Source organism: Epinephelus lanceolatus, chromosome 13 (genome assembly GCF_041903045.1).
Source record: "Epinephelus lanceolatus isolate andai-2023 chromosome 13, ASM4190304v1, whole genome shotgun sequence".
Taxonomy (NCBI): Eukaryota; Metazoa; Chordata; class Actinopteri; order Perciformes; family Serranidae; genus Epinephelus; species Epinephelus lanceolatus.
In genome coordinates, this window is record NC_135746.1 from 2371970 (window position 1) to 2394483 (window position 22514).

Sequence of the window (22514 nt, forward strand, 5' to 3'; positions counted from 1 at the left end):
ACCTCCTTACCTAAACTCCCTGTGTAATCAAATCTACCGTTTCTTTTGGCTGGCTAATGCTGCATTCACATGGAATCAGGCAAATGGCAGATGGCAAACCGGACGTCATGTTAGTGGAAGAGAGGAGGACGGTAAAACTTGGGCAAGGCCGGCAGAGAATATCGTCCACGGCAACGGTAGACGGCAATGCCGTCCAAAGTTAAAATATTTTAACTTTTACAGTTCACCAGCCACGGAACACTCAACCGGATGTGACGTAGTTCCAAAACAGAAAAGAAAACATGGCTGAACTCAACAATGAAAAGCTAGTGCTTTTGGTGCAGCAGCACCCAGAATTATATGACCACACTTTAAAAGCCTACCGTGATGCTTCCAAGAAGGCGTACATATGGGACGCGATTAGCACAGAGCTGGGTGGAATACCAGGTACGTAATATGAAACGTAACATTATGAATTGCTTTATTAGCTCAGCGAGCGTAACATCGCCATAGCAACAATCACATGTCACGAGTCACGTGTCTCGTAATAGTGTAAATAGGTTCATTTTGTCTACTCAAATTAAGTTCAGTGTAGAAAGGTTTCTTTTTTTCCAGACAATGAGTTTTTAAGGAGATGTAGTTTACCTTGACATGTTTCGAGCGTCACTGCAATCTTCTTCAGAAGTGTCATCTGACGTGCGTCATGACGTGTCTTGGACGTTGGATCAAGGAGGCTATAGAGATCAGGAGGCGGGCCAGGAACACCATCAACTGGGATGAGGGGGCTTTCATGCTGTCACACACCTGGGACTCTGTCCTCCAAAGAACACTGGGCGGTGGGGGGCGTGACCAGCCTGGCAGCCTGGCCTGATTCCATGTGAATGCAGCATTAAACTACCCGCTTATTTCCACAGTAGTTAGTATCTAGTTGCTGCCATGTTGAGGCAGAGGGTGCTGTCTGTAGCTCTGGTTGAGGGTGAGAGGCTGTCAGCAGATAAACAGAGATCTGTGTGGGTACATGAGACCCTAAAAAAGAGGCTGGATCATGGGGAGTACCACCAGTTGGTCCAGGAGCTTCTCCTCCATCATGGACGTTTACAGGCAGATTTTAGGACGACTCAGGGGCAGTTTGACAACCTGCTGTCTATCATCGGGTCGTATAGCTCTGGGTATCCAGCAACCACTACCACCAGTTTCTCCTCCATTGTTTACCAACTGTAAACTTGTTGTCGTGACCACCACAGAAGCCCCGCCTCTCAAATCATCCAACTGGACAATGGCAAAAGCTGAGATGACGTGAAAGCGCTTTTCTGTAACAAGTTGGAATTTAGTCAAGTCAAGGAGTTCAGGGCGCTCCAGCAAAAACACCAGGTGCCTAGAGCTAAGAAGTGTGATGTGCATAGCAATGCTAAAACCGCGAGCAAAAGCTTCACTCTCATTAAAAACAATTACATTACAGTACATAACAGTTGTGATCCCCTCCCAGACGACTTAACACCTATTTGCACTCCCTAACGACACACATGATGGCCATGTGGGTCAAGGACTCTCATGTGACCTCAACAACTCTGTAAGGGTTCACACCCACACTGAGTTTAAAGCCTGCAACTCCACACCAGTCTGTTAGAACTGAAGAAGCCTCTTGGATGAGAGGTGAAACGTCTTTAAGAAACTTCAGCAAGTCCAGTCGCCGAGGATAAAGCGCTGATCATGGACTGTAGTGCACCATGGTAACCAAGCATGGCTACCATAACAGCTAGCGTTAGGTTAGCTCCACTCTCCAGTCCAATTATGGTCACTACTGGCTCTGAAAATCCAAGATGGTGACGGTCAAAATGTGCTTTAATAGTCTGGATAATTCTCTTCCTTCTTTGCTCACGTCCTCGGCAGCTTGTAGTTAAATCATGTCCACACTCCTCTCGCTGCCCGGGTAGCAGAAGACAAGAGCCCCCTTTGCTAAAGTTGGCGGTCAAGGTCATTAGCGAGTCATTACAAGCTGCTTCTCGCACATTTTTCAACACTTTAATGATGCGTGCACAACACCTGTCAACAGACAGAGACGAATGAAAAATCATGCGTCTCTTTTCCTGACCTCTCCCTAAGCTCTCGCTCTTTTAACTCCTCGTCTCCACCCATCTATTAACGCCTCCTCTCCTCTCTTCTCTGCTCCGTAATGTTGACTAGGTGCAATATCTTTTTGACATTGATTCCAGTGATTTAAATCCTCCAACTCATGACACAAATTACCTGCAATTTACAGCCACCCCCATCCATTTCACTCATAATATGCTCCGGTGAGAATTCAATGTTCCTTCTCTCTCCCTCTCTGTTCCTCGCTCTTTGTTCTCCTCAAACCTCCTCTCTCTCTCTCTCTCTCTCTCTCTCTCTCTCTCTCTCTCTCCCGCTTTCAGTCTCCTTGCACTCACACCTTTACTGCATTAAGATTTATAGCCTCGGCTGTTCCTCGTAGCAAAAAGAAAGCCTATGCAAGCACAGAGTGAACTCGGACAAAGTCTAACACCTTCCTTTTGAATGGGCGCCGGGATGTAAAGCTGAAAATGAAGTGTCAGCCCTGCCACTTAAATAGACAAAGGCTGGATCCATCAATACTCAGCAGAAGATAATGTTGGCATACATCACAAGAAAGGCCTATGTTACTGTAATACCCATGGTATTTGTTCCTTCTCTGGTTTGAAAAACTCCTAAATTGATCTGCCTCTCCTCAAAGGCGCTTCAACAGCAGAGAAAGAGAGAAAATGTTTTAACTTGGCACTTGCTGAGGAATATTGTCAAGTTTTGAGGCTTTTTTTTTCATCCTTTCTCTCTGTCATTTGCTGAAAAGTTAAAAGCAACTCGCTGGTTGATTCAACTTGTGACAGCATAAATCCTCACTATTGTTTCCCCCAAGGAGAAAATTCAAGAGTACATCAAAAAGCATCACATCAGACGCATCCCCCCCCCCCCCCCCCCCCCCCGAAAAACTTGAGGCTCTTTTTCGGAAAGGAAAAAAGGGAGGGAGGGGGTTGGACTTTGTCACAAACCAGTGAGTGGAAAATGTCGTTTGTCATTTCAGTGTCTGCAGGTAGACGCCTTGCAGATATGGCGCTTGGAGAATGGAGGTTCCAATCACCTCTGAAATGGAATTATGGAGCACTTCACAGCTCAGTGGCATTTGAACGCTTTCAGCGAAGGGGAGGAGGCTTAGACAGCTGGAAAATGATACAGTCACACCACTATGGACAGAGAAACTCAAGGATGCACATTAAGTATTCTTGCTACCTTTTCTTTGAATCTAAACCCTCTGTTCTCTGTCTGTTCTCCCCTTTTTCTGTCTTTCACCAAATTGCAGTATCTCTAACCTGGATTGTGATTGAGACCTTGTGATCTTCAAAGTTATGGTGTCGATAAAGTGGCGAGGGAGGTGAATACAGATATCTGGGGAGAGGAATGTCTGGGATGGAGTGTATAGATTTGTTTGACGACCGTTGCAAGTCTGTAAAATAAACTTTTCTCGTTAAAAAATATTCAAAATGTCCTCAGCGGTTCCTCTGACTGATGAAAAAACATATTCTCAAGGCAATGGTATTTCTCTGACCTTCAAGTACTGATTAAAAGAAAATATGTCTCCTCAGACTGTAAAGAAATTACAGCGCCCAAGATGGAGACGCAGCAAAGATGGCGAGGTAAAATCAAAGACGAGCAGAAGATAAGAGAAGTCGCTCAGTTTAAGAAACCATCCGACGGCGTTACAGACCGGGAACAATACGCCGAATCTAACTGCCCCATTTAAATGATAATGAAATTGGGAAATTGGGTCCAGCTCGGCTCACAAAGTCCACGAAAACAATCTCAGGAGACTTAAACACAATCATATTAAAGTCATGTGTGGAGGGAGATTTTCCAGTAAACAAAGCGCTTGACATTTCTATTTTCATTTGGGTTGACCTGTAATTTCCCGCCAAATGACATAATGAAGAAAAAAGAGGCAACATTATGTGTGTGTTCAGTCAATGTGAGCCTCACTGAAGACAAACACTAAAACATTTTCTCATTAAAGTTTCATCAGGCTGATATGTTTCGATATGCCTTTATCACTTTTTTATGTTTTTTCTACCTATAGAAGTTTGGCTTATTGAGATCGATTTGATGTATAGTTCTGTACAGTTAGAAGCATTAAAGTGATGAAACGTCTCGGGTCAATAGCTGGCAGAGCTGCACTTTCATTGCACTTAAAATATGGCAGCAATACGCAGACCAGGATTCTGCTTGAATAGTTGTTGATTGAAGTGCTGATGTGTTTTGTGTGTGTGTGTATGTGTGTGTGTGTGTGTGCTCCAAGTGAAATGGAGAATGATAGAGTTGGCATGTTTATTGCTATTGTGAGAGCTGGATTTCTTCATAAACACACACACACACACACACACACACATACACAAACACAAACACAACTTTAATCTCCATCTAACAGTTTGCCCCTACCTGATATTGTTATGCTTTACAACCAGCAATCAATCAGTGGAGAGCCAGAGCCGGTTTCAGCACCGAAGGGATTAAAGTGACGATCTAATTTAGGTTTTAGTATTCTACCGTCGTGGCCAAAAGTAACAGCTCAATACCAATGTCATTTTTATTTGACCTTTAGACTTTATCTGTTTCCAAATGAGATATAACACTTTCTCCTTAACACATTTGTAAAATCATTCCTTTGTAAATCAGAATATCTCACTGCTGCTGATCTGGAAGCCGATGCCAAAGCAGGATTAATACTCTTGTGCTGAATGGATGCTATAGTCCGTAGGGGGGTGGGCGTCTCCAGGCACCTCACGGTTGGATTTGATGAGGGTTTAGAGGGCTATGATTTGATTATGAAATGGTTATTGATGTATCCATATTCTTTTATTTCTATGTAGGATTTATTTTTCTCTGTGTTTTTAATGACCCATATTAGATAAAAAATGAATGTACCTGCATACAGTGTGGATTCAACTTCATAGAAACCAAAATGCTTCCATACTGTAGCATTGAAGCCCAGGGATGGTGGTCAGATTGTATCCACCAGCGGTTGCTCACTCTAACCCACAGTGTGATATTTATGCCAGTGAAGTGTCCAGTGTTTGCATACTGCAATATTTCTCTAGAAATAGTTTGCAATTTAAGAACTGTTGAATAATAAATGGTCCACAGCCTTTTTATTCTAAAAAGTTAACTGCATTAATTAATTAATGAATTAATTTGAAAGCACCTTACAGTCTCCTGCCTGTGCAAGAATGGAAAAGACTGAGGGGACAGTGGTGTGCTCCACTGTGGTATGGAAGTCGTTGTGACGAGGCAGACCTCCTGAAGCTGAAACCATTTCCCTCAGTGGAAACAAAACTTTGATTTACTTTAATTTCACAGATAAGAAACAATAAATTGTGAAGACAATAATGTCTCCACAAAAACAGCATTTTAAGTCTTGTGTGTGATTTATCCTGGCTTCATATGAGCAGAGGAAATCTTCGCTCGTCGCTAGGCTAATTTATACAATGTAAAATGCCATAGGCTTGTGCTAATAATCTTAGCATGTTGTATTTGTTTGGAAAACGTGTTTAGTATAAGACAGTTGTTTTGTCAGTGAACCTTGTGAGCTGTAATGGAGCTGAATTATGTAACGTTACCTTTGTTAAATGTTGCTGTTGTCCCTGGCTTCATATGAGAAGAGGAAAAGTCTGCTAGCTGCTAGGCTAATTTATACAATGTAAAATGCCATAGGCTTGTGCTAATAATCTTAGCATGTTGTATTTGTTTGGAAAACGTGTTTAGTATGAGACAGTTGTTTTGTCAGTGAACCTTGTGAGCTGTAATGGAGCTGAATTTTGTAATGTTACCTTTGTTAAATGTTGCTGTTGTCCCTGGCTTCATATGAGTAGAGGAAAAGTCTGCTAGCTGCTAGGCTAATTTATACAATGTAAAATGCCATAGGCTTGTGCCAATAACGTTAGCATGTTGTATTTGTGGGGAAAATGTGTCCAGATAAAGACAAGTGTTTGTCTGTGAATGCTGCGAGTTATAGTGAAGCTGATTTGTGTACTTGTGTTTGAAATTGTCTCTATTAAGCCATGTTTAATGTGTGTTTAATGTGTGTTTGTGTGTTTTGAATCAACTAAACTTTACAGCACTTCACAGAAACCCTGCCCCTGACTAGTGTTTTGGAGGTGTAACTGCAGAGTGACACAGACACACCACCACACAATTATAAATGCTCACAATGGTGCAGGCCACTTGAGTAGAGTACGGCGTAAAGCCTACGCACAGCTATAAATCAGCTTTAAACCACCCTCGTACTCTAATTTACCTTTCTGGTCTGTCCTTCCTTTTCTCTTGCAGATGTCTCATCCAAATCAAGTGTCCTGCTTAAATTCGTTCCTTCGCTGCTTCAGTGTAGGAGTGATGGAGGAGGCAGCATGTCTCTTTAGAGTTGACTCATCCGAACCTCGCCCCAGCTGCTCCAACTGCTCTTCACTTTCGCCCCTCACTGACTCCACGAGGAGATTTTAATTACTTGGAGTCGTGGATTCTCTCAGGTAAGGCATGTGGTGACCCATCAGGAGGACTTAATGAGTGGCGAGAGGGTGAGTGAGGTACGAGGAGGTTTGGGGTTATGGGGGTATCATCCAGTGAGAGTGAGAAGTTGGAGAGTGGGACACGCTGAGCTGTAACGTCATCACAGAGGAGGAGAGAGGGTATGTTTTCCATTTTTGCAACAAAGCTGGAGGGGCCTTTCTTTTTAGTAATGGAATACAAGTTCATTCAGGGACGCTTGCATCAAGGAATTGATCATTTGTCCGTTTATAACAAACAGCAGTGCAGTTAGATCGGGTGGAAAATACTTCACTCTTTGAGGGAGCTGTCAGAGAATCTGAGCAGCACTGAGGATTCTGCTTAGAGAGCTAAAACCTCAACAAACACATAAATGAACATGAATCATAGCTAAATAAACAATAGGCTTAGCAAGGATACAGCACATAAGGACGTTTGGGTGGTGGAGGGAGCTGGGCCAGCTTGGCATGAGCACAGCAGCAGAGTTATAGTGACAAGTCTCGGGATATAATAGCTGCAATGTACACCTGCATGAATATATTTGGACATGACAGCTGGCGGCTACACGGCTGATGAAAATGTATATGATTCTGGGACATAATTAAAACCTCTAATCATTGGTGTACAGTAAAAAGCATGCATCTATAAAATGTCATTTGTCAAATAATCTAATGGTTTTAAATTGTTTATTTAAGATAAGAACTAGCATAACTCTCAGAACAGTGGGAATCTTGTGTGTTACTCACAGTTTAGTTAATACACTGTTGAGTGTCATCTCTCAAAACAGATTTGGATGGATAGATTAAAATGGTTTGGTTGAACCCCAGCCAGGAGTGAAGATAAGTACTTGAGTAATACTGTTTTTGAGGTCCAGTAAAAAGCGATGCCATACAATCAGACAGCTAAACGCTGATGCTGTAACTTTATGCAAAGCAGCCAGACATCATATCTATTCTGAGGAAGCACAAAATGTCGCGTCTGGCTTTCACTTGACAGGATGGTAAATGCCTCTGCTAGACTATAGAATTCCATTATAGCTGTAGTGTCTGTTCATGATTTCAAACCCAGAATGGGAAGGAGCCCCTGGCATTACCCAAGGTGCATCTGACTTCATTTTCACCTCAGAAACACAAATGGGACATTTCCCCTCCAGAGAAACCAAAAAAGAAGACACAGCAGGGCCCCGGTGTGAAGAATACAAAGCACCTGAACAGGAGATGGCATTTAACTGGAGACCAGGCTGTCAACAGAAGATGTCCAATCATCCATATAATGTCTTTTCAAATTTTCCAGTGCATTCATTTCCATTTTCATGAGAACAGTGGTAAAATATTAAGTGTCAAATCAACCTTATTTTGGACATCTGAACTTTTTGCCAAATACCAGTTTAGCTCTGCAACATTTTCTCTTTATGCTGACTTTATTCAACTTGTTTCGATGTTGCTCCTCAAACAAACAAGAACCGAAACTTTGTAAAATCCTGAGAGGATATCAAAGACGCTTCTTTTCACAGCATGCACAACCAATATCGTTTGGTGATGCAATAAACAGAATAAAAGGAGGGGAGCCATCGAATGCACAGTATTGAGAAAATATAAATATGCTAAATATGTGCAATAACACAGGCACTCAGTGGAATGAAGAACATATAAAAAGCTTGGATGTGGAAGAGCGGCCGGCTTGAAACATGTCGCAATTCAGGGTAACTGCCAATCCCAGCCTTTTCTGTGCTCTGCATGGCACTGAGTGCTTGTTTTATTGCACATATCTAGTATATTCATTTTGTTTCCCACTTTTCTGCATTTGATGGCTCCCCTCCTGTTATTTCTGTGTGTCATTACTGACACAGTTAGAAAGTCTTCACTCACACGTTAAAAGCCGTTTTGAAAAGATGAGCTTTGATGAGTGATTTGAATCAGGAGAGGTCGGTGCTGTCTCGAAGTGTTTGGGGAGAGAGATCCAGAGGGAGGGGGTAGCTATGGAGAAGGCTCTGTCAGGAGGTTGGCATCAGAGGAGTGGAGGCTGTGGATAGGAACGTGGAATGTAGCTGGTGAACATGGTGAACATTGGTCTGCGGTGCAAGCATTAAGCGCAATGAACTGTTGCGCCTTAGAGAATACTTCACCCCCCAAATGACCATTTGTAAATCAGTTACTCACCCTGTGTTACGTTGAATTTTTGGAGTTGGTTTTTCTCGCATGCATCTAGTGTCGAAGAATCCAAAAACGGAGAAAATTCTTGATGAATTGAAGTCAGAGGACATCAATCAATCAATCAATCAATCAATTTTATTTATAAAGCCCAATATCACAAATCACAATTTGCCTCACAGGGCTTTACAGCATACGACATCCCTCTGTCCTTATGACCCTCACAGCTGATCAGGAAAAACTCCCCAAAAAACCCTTTAACGGGGAAAAAAAAAACGGTAGAAACCTCAGGAAGAGCAACTGAGGAGGGATCCCTCTTCCAGGACGGACAGACGTGCAATAGATGTCGTACAGAACAGATCAGCATAATAAATTAACAGTAATCCATATGACACAATGAGACAGAGAGAGAGAGAGAGAGAGAGAGAGAGAGAGGCAGAGAGAGAGATGCAGGTAATGACAGTAGCTTACAACAAAATTATTGAAAGTAATAATATTATAGTTATAGTTCTGGCTACTGTGGTATAATATGTTGAAAGTATGTATTAATATCTGGCAGTATACATGTGTGACAATAATCATATGTGTATAATAACAGTAGAAGTATGACTAATGACTAATGATGGCAGCAGCAGCAGGAGGCATCTGGCAGGACCACGGCAGCAGCACAACCACACACGTCACACTGTCCAGGCACCGCTGTGATATGAGTTAATCTGAGAGACAGTGGAGCACAAAGGCTCCGGAGAAGAAGCCGAGTTAGTGACATCCAGAATGGCCGAGTTAGCAAGATGCAGTAATAGAATACGAGAGAGAGAGAGAAGGAGAGAAGGTGACCGGTGTATTATAGGGGGTCCTCCGGCAGACTAGGCCTAAGTCAGCCTAACTAGGGGCTGGTACAGGGCAAGCCTGAGCCAGCCCTAACTATAAGCTTTATCAAAGAGGAAAGTCTTAAGTCTAGTCTTAAATGTGGAGACGGTGTCTGCCTCCCGGACCGTAACAGGAAGATGATTCCACAGGAGAGGAGCCTGATAGCTGAAGGCTCTGGCTCCTGATCTACTTTTGGAGACTTTAGGGACCACGAGTAACCCTGCGTTCTCAGAGCGCAGTGTTCTGGTGGGATAATATGGCACTATGAGCTCTCTAAGATATGACGGAGCCTGACCATTTAGAGCTTTATAAGTTAACAGTAGGATTTTAAATTCAGTTCTGGATTTTACAGGGAGCCAGTGCAGAGAAGCTAAAACAGGAGAAATATGATCTTGTTTCTTAGTTCCTGTCTGCAACTATTTTCTCAAGGATCTTTGACATAAAGGGAAGATTAGATATTGGTCTATAGTTGGCTAACACCTCTGGATCCAGGGTGGGCTTTTTTAGGAGAGGTTTAATTACAGCTACCTTAAAAGACTGTGGTACATAGCCTGTTAATAAGGATATATTGATCATATCTAATATATGAGTGTTAACTAAAGGAAAGACCTCCTTAAGTAGCCTAGTTGGGATGGGGTCTAAGAGACACGTTGATGATTTAGATGAAGAAATCACTGCGGTCAATTCTTGAAGAGAAGTTGGGGAGAAGCAATCTAAATATATATTAGGTCTTACAGCTGTGTTTGAGGTTAGATAAGTACTATCTGAGGGCAGGAGGTCATGAATTTTGCCTCTAATAGTTAGAATTTTGTCATTAAAAAAGCTCATAAAATCATTGCTGCTAAGGGCTAAAGGAATACAAGGCTCAATAGAGCTTTGACTCTCAGTCAGCCTGCCTACAGTGCTGAAAAGAAACCTGGGGTTGTTCTTGTTTTCTTCTATTAATGCTGAGTAATAGTTTGCTCTGGCATTGCGGAGGCCCCTCTTATAAGTTTTGAGACTGTCTGTCCAGATTAAACGAGATTCTTCCAGTTTGGTTAATCGCCAATTCCTTTCAAATTTTCGCGATATTTGTTTTAACTTACGGGTTTGAGAGTTATACCAAGGAGCAAACTTTCTTTGCTTTGTTAACTTCTTTTTAAGAGGAGCTACAGAGTCAAGTGTTGTTCGCAGCGAGCCTACGGCGCTATCGACAAAATGATCAAAGTCGGTACAGGAAACCTCTGTTACTGAGGGGCTTGGTATTGAATTTAACGACGGAGTAATCTTTTCCTTAAATTTTGCGACAGCACTATCTGATAAACATCTAGTATAGTAACTGTTGCTGAGTGGCGTGTAATCGAGTAAAAAGAAATCAAAAGTAATCAGATAATGATCCGATAGCGAGGGATTCTGTGGAAAGACTTTTAGGTTATCAATTTCAATTCCATACGTCAGAACTAGATCGAGGGTATGGTTAAAACAGTGAGTGGGTTCATGTACACCCTGACTGAAGCCAATGGAGTCTAATAATGAGATAAACGCGGTAGCCAGGGAGTCATTATCAACGTCGACATGAATGTTAAAATCGCCTACAATAATAACTTTATCTGATTTAAGAACTAAACTGGATAAAAACTCTGAGAATTCAGATACAAATTCAGAATACGGGCCAGGAGCACGGTACACTATAACAAATAAAAGTGGCTGCGAGGTTTTCCAGGTCGGATGTAAAAGACTAAGAACGAGGCTTTCAAATGAATTATAATCTAGTTTAGGTTTAGGGCTGATTAACAGACTAGAGTTAAAAATGGCTGCAACTCCCCCTCCTCGGCCACTGCCTCGAGGAATGTGGGTATTATTATGACTGGGAGGAGTGGATTCATTTAGACTAACATATTCATCTTGACACAGCCAGGTTTCAGTGAGACTGAGTAAATCAATATGATTATCTGATATTAATTTGTTTACTAACACTGCTTTAGACGATAGAGACCTGATATTTAACAGTCCGCATTTAATTCTCCTGTTTTGTCTTTCTGTCACAGAAGAGGTTTTAATTTTTATGAGGTTGTTATGCACAACTCCTCTTTGTTTAATTTTAGATTTAAATAATTTAGGTGGTCGGGGGACAGACCCCGTTTGTATAAAACTATGAAAACTATGGCTGGGTAACTGAACTAGAAGCTCAGAGAGGCGTATAGGACTGCGTCTCCGAGTCCTGCTCTCAACTCTGGTTTGTCAGGGATTTGATTTAGTAATAAAGTTTGCCAGGTTCCTAGAAATGAGAGCAGCTCCATCCAAAGTGGGCTGAATGCCGTCTCTCCTAATAAGACCAGGTTTTCCCCAGAAAGTTTGCCAATTATTAACGAAACCCACATCGTTTGCTGGACACCACCTGGACAGCCAGCGATTAAATGATGACATGCGGCTAAACATGTCATCACTGGTCAGATTTGGGAGGGGTCCAGAGAAAACTACGGAGTCCGACATCGTTTTTGCATATTCACACACCGAGGCAATATTAATTTTAGTGACCTCCGACTGGCGTAACCGGGTGTCATTGCCGCCGACGTGAATAACAATCTTACTGAATCTACGTTTAGCTTTAGCCAGCAGTTTTAAATTTGACTCAATGTCGCCCGCTCTGGCCCCAGGGATACATTTGACTGTGGCCGCTGGTGTTGCTAACTTCACGTTCCTCAGAATAGAGCTGCCAATAACCAGAGTTTTATCCTCAGCGGGTGTGTCGCTGAGTGGGGAAAAGCGGTTGGAAATGTGAACAGGCTGGTGGTGAGCCGTGGGCTTCTGCTTGGAGCTGTGCTTCTGGCGAACCGTAACCCAACCTCCCGGCTGAACGGGAGTTGCCGGAGGACAGTTAGCAGAGGCTAAGGCTATGCTATGTGGCTCCGCACCGGCTACAGGGGGCTGGCTAACTACCGCAGCTACTGAATGGTTTTCCATGGTGTGGAGCCGCGCTTCTAATTCACTAAGCCTCGCCTCCAACGCAGCAAATAAGCTACACTTATTACAATTACCACTGTCGCTAAAGGAGGCAGAGGCATAACTGAACATTTGGCACACCGGGCAAGAAAGAGCAGAAGGAGAAGCCATCGCTAACTGTAAAGCTAATGTAGCTACCAAGGCTAGTAACGTGCAAACAACAGCTAAGAGATTAGCGAGAAAGTCGTAGAAAGGAGGAGAGCTATAAGTGCTGAAACAGAACCACTGTGGGTTAAGACTTGAAGTAGACGTTAAAGCAACTGAAGTGAGAAAGCAGGCTAGCAGAATTCACCAGAGCAGTACAGAGACGCTGTCACAGAAACACCGGAAATGACACAACTCGCTTACCGCAATACGTCAGCACGTCAGGTCAGAACAATGTCATGTTTATCAACAGCAAAACAACAATCCAAGTGTCATTTATCCAGTTGCATGCTCAGTACTTAAGTTAGTTTGTGTGATCGTGTGACTTTGGTGAATCTAAACTAACCGTTTAAAACACCAAACTCTCATCAAGGTAAAATTCCAGTTTTTGTCAGTGGAGTATGGCTCAGAAGAGAGCATAGATTTTCATTTTCATTTTATCTGAAAAGCCCAATATCACAAATCATGATTTGCCTCACAGGGCTTTACAACATACTACGTCCCTCTGTCCTTATGACCCTCACAGCTGATCAGGAAAAACTCCCCAAAAAACCCTTAATGGGGAAAAAATGGTAGAAAGCTCAGGAAGAGTAACTGAGGAGGGATCCCTCTTCCAGGACGGACAGACGTGCAGTAGATGTCGCATGTACAGAACAGATGAACATGATAAATTCACAGAAATCCATATGATGAAATGATACATAAAGAGAGACAGAGAGAGATGTGCTTCACTTTTAGCTCAGTTTTAAATACTAAGGTTTTAGCTGAATACATGTGCTGTATGGATTATATTGCACAAGCTGTGTGAGAGTTTGTAAACAGGTGTTTTGATTTAGTTTTTCTTTTGTTCAACGCGTTCAGTAATGACTTGATGAAGAATTTTCTCCTTTTTTGGATGCAAGAAAATAGTTTTCTTCAGACATTAGAAATATAACACAGGGTGGGTAACTGATATACAAATGGTCTTTAAGGGGGATGAAGTATTCCTTTAATACAGCCGCACAGAGCTGATAGCATGTCAGTAAACCAGTGGTGCTCTACACGTGCTGCCCTCTGAATAAGGTCGTGTGGTTTCCTTGTGAGGCACAACAAGCACATGCAGTTTGCTTCTTTCCTGATAAAACCTTTAAAATTCCTGGTTGTGATTTCTGGGCTTGTTCTCTGTTGTGTCTGTTTTGGAGAACAAGGTATTTCCATGGTATCAGAAAGAGCATTTATTTGCTTTTGTAGGAATACACTGTACACGACGCAATTATCTATGCATAATTAACTCGTGCAATATGATGGATTTCACAGCCTGCATTTTACAGCGTGTGGGCTAATGCAAGTCGACAGGAACAATTCCTCTTCATTAGGCTGTTCCAACATCCTCAGTGACACAAGATGCCCGTGTTCACACGATTGTGGGAGAGACACGAGCCAACACCTCTGCCATATGCACTCTTCTTCTGTCTGCGGTCTTCATTAACACTGAGTGAGATATTCCAGTTAGAAGCACCTTCCTCTAACCTGCCAGCGGTGTCCCTCCAAAATACAGGACTGCAGGCTTTCATCAGGGGGACAGATGTTGGCAGGTGGCTTCTTTAATCCAATCACAGTGAAGCATATTTGCCAGAATGTTTCATCAGTGTTACACGTTGGCAACTGTGACAACAAACCTTACTGTCATGAACGATGCATCTGTGAAGCTGCAGCGACAGATACACTGCTCTCTGAAGATAAGTGATAGTCAGCCCCTTTACAGAGCACAAACACAGTCTCTTGGAGGTGTTGTGTGTGTGTGTGTGTGTGTGTGTGTGTGTGTGAAATATGTCCATTTTCCATCCAGTTATTTTAAAATGCCATCAGAACCCTGGAAAGAATGTGTCGTCTCTACAGTTTAGATGTTGTATGTTAAGCTCCAGTGTTCAGGATTCAGGGGATAAACTGGCAGAGATGTATTATATAAAATAATGAGTATATTTCCATAAGTGTATAATCATCTGAAAATAACAATCGTTGTGTTTTCATTACCTTAGAATGAGCCATTTATATCTACACAGGGAGCAGGTCCTCATCTACGGAGTCCGCCACATTGCAATGCCGTGCTCGTACAGTAGCCTGGAACAGACAAACCAAACACTTGTTCTTAACAGGGCCTTTCATGTTGTAGGAGCTGTATTGTGTCACTGGTGGATTATTCGTCTCTTGATTTGTTTGGTCTGGTTGCCACGATGATGCACAGGGCTTGGGTCACGTGGGCACTGGGGATGATTGCCGTAGGTGATATAGGGAGCTGGTCTACCTGCACGGGGGAGGTGAGAGAGGAGTGTAGGTAGCCGCAATTTTTGTTGACCGCCTTTGTTCAGTTCATTGCTTTGTTACATATTCGCCGCCAGTGCACGTTTACCATCTTTTTAGGCGTGTGTAACCTGAAAGCTGCTGAAGTAGCTGTGATGAAGTATTAAATGATTGAAACTTTCCTGGACTCAGCGTGCTTATGAACCAGCAGCAGCGCGTCACACAAACATACAGGACCTCATCCTCTCAAACGACTTTAATGACAGGCAAGTCGTTATAATTGTCAACAAAAAAGGCAACAAGAAAGCGACCGCTCACAGCGCAAAGGCATCAACGCTCAATAAGTACAGCGGTGTCAAACAAAGACAAAGCGCCACATCACATCCGTCATGGAGGACAGGTAAGCTTACCTGTGCATGTATGTGGGTGGAGAAGGAATCCGGATTGCATCAATGTCGAAGTGTCTCCGTTTGGAACAGTTGAACAAAGGGATGCTGGTCGGATATGCGATGTCTGTGCATATGTTTGCTCCGTGCGCTGAATGACGCCTGTGCTTTGTTGCTTGTGTATGCGAAAGTTTATGATGTTACAAGGAGGAACGCTGATGATGCCTCGTTGAAATGAATTGCTCTGATTGATTGTGCATTGTGGATGGATTTAAATGTCACAGTTCGCTGAAACTGAATGAAAAAAAATGAGTCAAACAAATGACGGTGCCTCGTGCTCTGAGATGGAGTCTGGGAAAAGGGAGAGGAGACTCACTGAAAAAGCTCTGTTGAATAAAATTGAAAGCCTGCAAAATGAACGTAAACGTGTTGTGGACAAAATTAAAGGGTTGATACCACAAATGAAAAGGTTCATGAAACAAAGGGAAAATGTGTCTCAAGTGAAACAATGTTTGGGGGATATAAATACACTTTGTGAAAGTGCTACAACCTCACACAATGAACTGTTGCCTCTACTTTCGGAGGATGAACTCAATAAACAAAAGAAATGGTTTTCAAGCATTATGAGCTACAATACATTTCAAAAGGACACTGAAAAATGGATTGTTGAAACTGAACAAAGAATTTCTCAGAAACAACAGGATTCACCAGAAATACCATTACTTTCTGTGGAAATTAATGAAGCAAATGAAAATGAGGATGACATTAAACCAAGCGACAGTGTTTCAAATGTTGGAAGCCACAAAACATCTCAGTCACAATGCTCTTCAACCTCTTCTGCACGTTTAATGGCAGAAGCCGAGCTGGCAGCCTTAACCATGAGGCACAAATTATTAAAGGAAAAGCACGCTTTGGAAGAAGAGGAACAACGCCTGCGCAAAAGAAGAGAAGAGCTCAAACTGAATACTGAAATTGCAGAAAAAATGGCAACACTTCAAATTCTCAAGACAAAAAGCACAACAAGTGGAAAAGGAACATCAAAAGTTTCGGATGGAATGAAATCATATTTTGAAAAGGCACAAGCTAAACAGTCACTCAATGTCAATGCAGATGAATTTATTCCAAAACAAACTGAAACAAATAAAACCATGAATACAACTTCATATGAACAAAACCAAATGCAACTTCATATGAGCCCATTCAACACACAAGACTTACATGGACAACAAGGAGTGCATCTGGAAACCAGCAATGACGTTCTTGGCATCATGAGGAAACAAAACGATATAACAACATTGCTAATGCACCAGCAATGCCTCTCAGCCCTACCTAAGAGAGAAATCCCAATTTATGATGGTGATCCATTAAAATACCACACGTTCATTAAAACTTTTGAGAATGGAGTTGAGAGGAATACAACTAACAGCTGTGATCGTTTACATTTTTTGGAACAACACACAAAGGGTCATGCCAAAGAACTTGTGAAAAGCTGTCAACATATGAATCCAGAACGAGGATACGCAAAAGCAAAAGCTTTATTAAAGGAGCAGTTCGGAAATGAACAAAAGATCACCTTTGCTTACATGGACAAAGCCCTCTCATGGCCTCCAATTAAATCAGAGGACACAAAGGCCCTGCAGGACTACAGTCTCTTCCTCAGAGGCTGTTGTAACGCCATGGAGGACGTGCAGTATCTTTTGGATATGGATATGCCTTCGAACATGTTGAGCATCATTAAAAAACTGCCCTACAAATTCAGAGACAAATGGAGAAACCGTGCATGTGAGTTGCAAGAACGACACAACCGAAGAGTTAAATTCACAGATATTGCTGATTTTATTGAAAGGCAAGTGAAAATTATGACAGATCCTGTGTTCGGCAACATACAAGACTCTCAACCAATAATGATTAGAGGAACAAACAAACCTAACCCAAACAAGCCACAGTTTCGTCCTGGAAACAAGGGGAGCAGTTTCGCTACCACTGTAGGCCCTCTGGAGAACAAACATCAGTCTGCAAAGAAAGAAAGGGAAATTAAACAAACGGGAAGGAAAGTATGCATCTGCTGTGGAGGAGGACACACATTAGATGTATGTGTACAAATGGGGAAAATGCCTCATGAGAGGAAAATAGGCTTCTTAAAGGAAAATGGCATCTGTTTTGGCTGCTTGTGTACAGGACACATCAGTAAGGATTGCCGTAAAAGGATTTCCTGTTCAAGATGTAGCCTTAAACATCCCACTGTACTTCACAAGGAACCCGTTAAAGATTCTGAGCAGATGGAGGAGAGGAGCCCAGAGCTGCATGTTGATAACACACTAATGTCAAGTGGTCTTACAGGGGCTGGAGACCAGGACTGCAAACTGCCTATTGTGCCGGTACAGGTTAAATCTAATAAAGGAACCAAAATTGTCGTCACTTACGCTTTCTTGGACCAGGGGAGCACTGCGGTGTTTTGCACTGAGAGCTTAATGCAAAAGCTCCACCTCACAGGGAGGAAGGGCCACATTCTCCTCCGAACCATGGGCCAGGAGAAAGTTGTAAGCAGCAATATTGTGTCAGGACTGGAGGTTGCTGCACTGGAGGGGGACAATTTTCTCGAGCTGCCAAGAGCTTATACGCAAGAGTCCATGCCTGTGAACAGAGGAAATATTCCGACTGAAAGGGATATTAAACAATGGTCATATCTGAAAGACATTCACTTACCTCAGATTGATGCAGGAATAGAGCTTCTTATAGGAACCAATGTTCCTAAAGCACTGGAACCGCTGGAAGTGGTGTGTAGCGTGAATGATGGACCATATGCTGTCCGTACCATGCTGGGCTGGACTGTCAATGGTCCACTGACTGGAAACAGTGGAGATACAGTAAGCTGGGAGCATCCACAAGTATCTGTCAACAGAGTTTCAGTCATGAACCTGGAGGACCTCTGGCAGCAACAGTTTAAGATTGACTTCCCTGAAAGCAGCATTGAAGAACAACCTGCAATGTCAAGAGAGGATCAAAGATTCTTGGAGTTTGTCACCAACTCAGCAAAACAGGTGGAGGGGCATTACCAGATTTCATTACCTTTAAGGAACATTGATGTCAGTATGCCAAATAACAAGAGAGTTGTTGAGCAGCGTTTGTGCTATTTGAAAAGAAGGTTTCAGAAGGACTCAACATTTCACACTGAGTATAGCACCTTTATAAATGACCTGTTGGCTAAAGGCTATGCTGAAAAGGTGCCCATAGAGGAGCTGGACCGTGGTGATGGGAAAGTATGGTACATACCACACCATGGCGTTTACCACCCCACCAAAGGAAAGATCAGAATTGTGTTTGACTGTGGAGCAAGATACCAAGGTACATCATTGAATGCTCAACTTCTACAGGGCCCTGATCTTACCAGCTCTCTGATTGGAGTGGTGACCCGATTTAGGCGAGAACCAGTTGTGATCATGGCCGACATTGAATCCATGTTCCATCAGGTACAGGTGTCTCCTGATGACAGAGATCTCCTCAGGTTTCTCTGGTGGCCAAACGGGGATATGGAGCAACAACCTGCTGAGCATAGGATGAAGGTGCATTTGTTTGGAGCAACATCATCCCCCAGCTGTGCCAACTTCGCTCTCAGAAAGTGTGCAGAGGACTATGGACATCACTACAGTGAGGAAACGGTGGAGAAAATATTGCACTGCTTTTATGTTGATGATTGCCTCGTGTCAGTGGCCACGGAGAAGGAAGCAGTGTTGTTTTACAGGAATCTGGTCTCTTTGTGTTCAAAGGGTGGATTTACTCTCACAAAGTGGTTGAGTAACAGGTCTGGAGTGCTGGAAGCCATCCCAGAGAATCACAGAGCAAAAGGCGTTGAAGGGTTGGACATGGAGCTGGACTCATTACCTGTGGAGAGAGTGCTGGGTGTGGAATGGAGCATTAAATCAGACTCCTTTAAGTTCAAGATCGTACTTAAGGATAGACCACTTACCAGAAGAGGAATCCTCTCAACCGTCAGTTCCATTTTCGACCCCCTTGGAATGCTGAGCCCTGTGGTTTTAATAGCAAAAAAGATCCTGAGAGACCTGTGCAGGAGAGGGATAGGCTGGGATGATACTGTGCCTGAGTCTGTCTCAAGGGAGTGGCTGGAGTGGCTGCAGCAGCTGCATCTGTTGGACAGATTTGAGGTCAGTAGATGCATGAAGCCACCAGGCTTTGTAGAAGTGGCTTCAGCACGGTTACATCATTTCTGTGATGCCAGCGAACACGGGTATGGAACAGTCACTTACCTGCTGTTGGAAACAAAGAACTCGGAAATACACAGTGCTTTTGTGATGGGAAAGGCTCGAGTAGCACCTTTAAAATGTGTCACAATCCCCAGGATGGAGCTTGTCGCTGCAACTATGGCCAGCCGCATTGATACACTCTGGAGGAAAGAGTTACAGATGGATCTGCTGGACTCTGTGTTCTGGACGGACAGCACATCTGTTCTGAAATACATCAGGAATGAGACTTCTCGGTTCAAAGTTTTTGTTGCAAACCGGGTCTCACAAATCCTCAAGGTTTTCTGTCCGGCCCAATGGAGATACGTGGACACCAGCAGTAATCCAGCGGATATGGCCTCCAGAGGTGTGAGAGTTGATGTGTTTGTTGCTGATGCTACATGGGTGTCGGGGCCTTACTTTCTTTTGCATCCCGAGAGTGAATGGCCTGTTGAGCATGAAGACCTCAATCATCTTTCACCTGGTGACCCTGAGGTCAAAAGTGTTGCTGCAGTGAGTGTTGTCCAGGCCATGGAAGAACCTGTAACTCACCTTATTGAATACTTTTCCTCTTGGACAAGTCTGAGGAAAGCAGTGGCATGGCTCTTGAAGATTAAAACCTTTCTCATGTCCTGTGTGAAGAAGAGAAGAGAGTTACACCTGACCTATGCACAGTCTGACGTCACCAAAGAAAAACAGACATCCTCTGTGGAAGAGCAGATGAACAATTTTAAGAGGACAGTGGCACAGAGGAGTCTTACAGTGGAAGACTTGGACCGGGCTGAGCTTGCCATCATCAAGTTCTGCCAAGGGAAAAGATTTCCTGAGGAGGTAAACAGCCTGCAGAAAGGGCAGCCTGTTAGGAAGTCCAGTCACCTCCTTAAGCTCTGTCCGCAGCTGCAAGATGGAGTCCTGAGAGTTGGTGGTCGGCTCAGTAGATTGTCCATGCCTATGGAGGAGAAACATCCAATAATCCTGGCAAAAGACCTCCATATCTCAGAGCTTCTACTTAGACATGTACACCAACAAGTTGGACATGGAGGCCGTAACCATATGCTTTCTAAGTTGAGAGAAAGGTATTGGATTGCTGGTGTGAGTTTAGCCATCAGGAGAGTTTTGTCCAGGTGCATCACCTGTCGTCGCCTGAATGCTCTGCCAGTTCACCAGCAGATGGCAGACTTGCCCCACGAAAGGATTGTCCCAGATGAACCACCATTCACTCGTGTGGGTGTAGACTGCTTTGGACCTTTCGAGGTTAAGAGCAGAAGGAGCATGGTAAAGAGGTACGGTGTTATTTTTACTTGCCTTGCCATCAGAGCGGTGCACATTGAGGTTGCATCATCGCTGGACACCGACTCCTTTATTAATGCACTTAGGCGTTTCACTGCCAGGAGAGGTCAAGTGCGAGAGCTGCGCTCTGACAATGGAACGAACTTTGTAGGAGCAGAGCGGGAGCTGAGGAGGGCCATCGAGCAGTGGAATCAGGTGCAGATCCATGATGTCCTGCTTCAGAGGGGAATCCAATGGAGCTTTAATCCACCTGCGGGCTCACATCATGGAGGAGCTTGGGAGCGACTGATAAGATCTATTCGAAAGGTTCTCAACTCGACCTTTAAAGTACAAAACTTGGATGAGGAAAGCCTTCATACAGTGCTTTGTGAGATTGAAGCCATAATCAACAGCAGGCCAATCACCAAAGCTTCCATGGATCCGAATGACCTGGAAGCATTGACACCAAACCACCTGCTACTGTTGAAGACCTCACCAACGTTACCACCAGGGGTATTCGAACCCTCAGACATATATACACACAGGAGGTGGAAACAGGTTCAATACATGTCTGATTTGTTTTGGAGGAGATGGGTGAAAGAATACTTACCTCTACTGCAGGAGCGTCAGAGGTGGACCGGAGTGAAGAGGAATCTCGTCGTGGGAGATCTTGTTATCATCATGGACAGCACGGCACCTCGAAACTCTTGGCCTGTGGGACGAGTCATACAAACCTTCCCGGATCTGAAAGGATTGGTTCGTCAGGTGCGGATTAAAACCCGGAGCAGCTGCCTGGAGCGGCCCATCACGAAGGTTTGCCTGCTGCAGGAGGCTGAAGCCACTTGAGGCTTTAGTTGTGATTTTGACTTTTGGACTATTATGAGATTCACCTTGGTTTTTGACTTTGACTGGTGAAACTTTGGACTTTCGAGTCATATTGATTCAAGAAGAAAGAAGATTTCCCTGTGGATTATTGATGGACATTAATTGTTGATCTTTGTTGTAGTTGAAAGTGTTTTTTTTGCATGTGCACGTCTCCTACTTGGTACTGTATGTGAGTAATTATGATTAACTCCATAATTAGGGGCTGGGTTGTAGGAGCCGTATTGTGTCACTGGTGGATTATTCGTCTCTTGATTTGTTTGGTCTGGTTGCCACGATGATGCACAGGGCTTGGGTCACGTGGGCACTGGGGATGATTGCCGTAGGTGATATAGGGAGCTGGTCTACCTGCACGGGGGAGGTGAGAGAGGAGTGTAGGTAGCCGCAATTTTTGTTGACCGCCTTTGTTCAGTTCATTGCTTTGTTACATATTTGCCGCCAGTGCATGTTTACCATCTTTTTAGGCGTGTGTAACCTGAAAGCCGCTGAAGTAGCTGTGATGTTTTTAAGTATTAAATGATTGAAACTTTCCTGGACTCAGCGTGCTTATGAACCAGCAGCAGCGCGTCACACAAACATACAGGACCTCATCCTCTCAAACGACTTTAATGACAGGCAAGTCGTTACACATGTTATTGCGTCAGCCACCATAGTAAGCAGTCCCTCTAGGACTAGCCAAACAGCATCAGAAAAACACTGATTTTTAATGTGAAACAGTTTATTTCAGTGTTTTTACTGGTCTTAATCACTGGTTG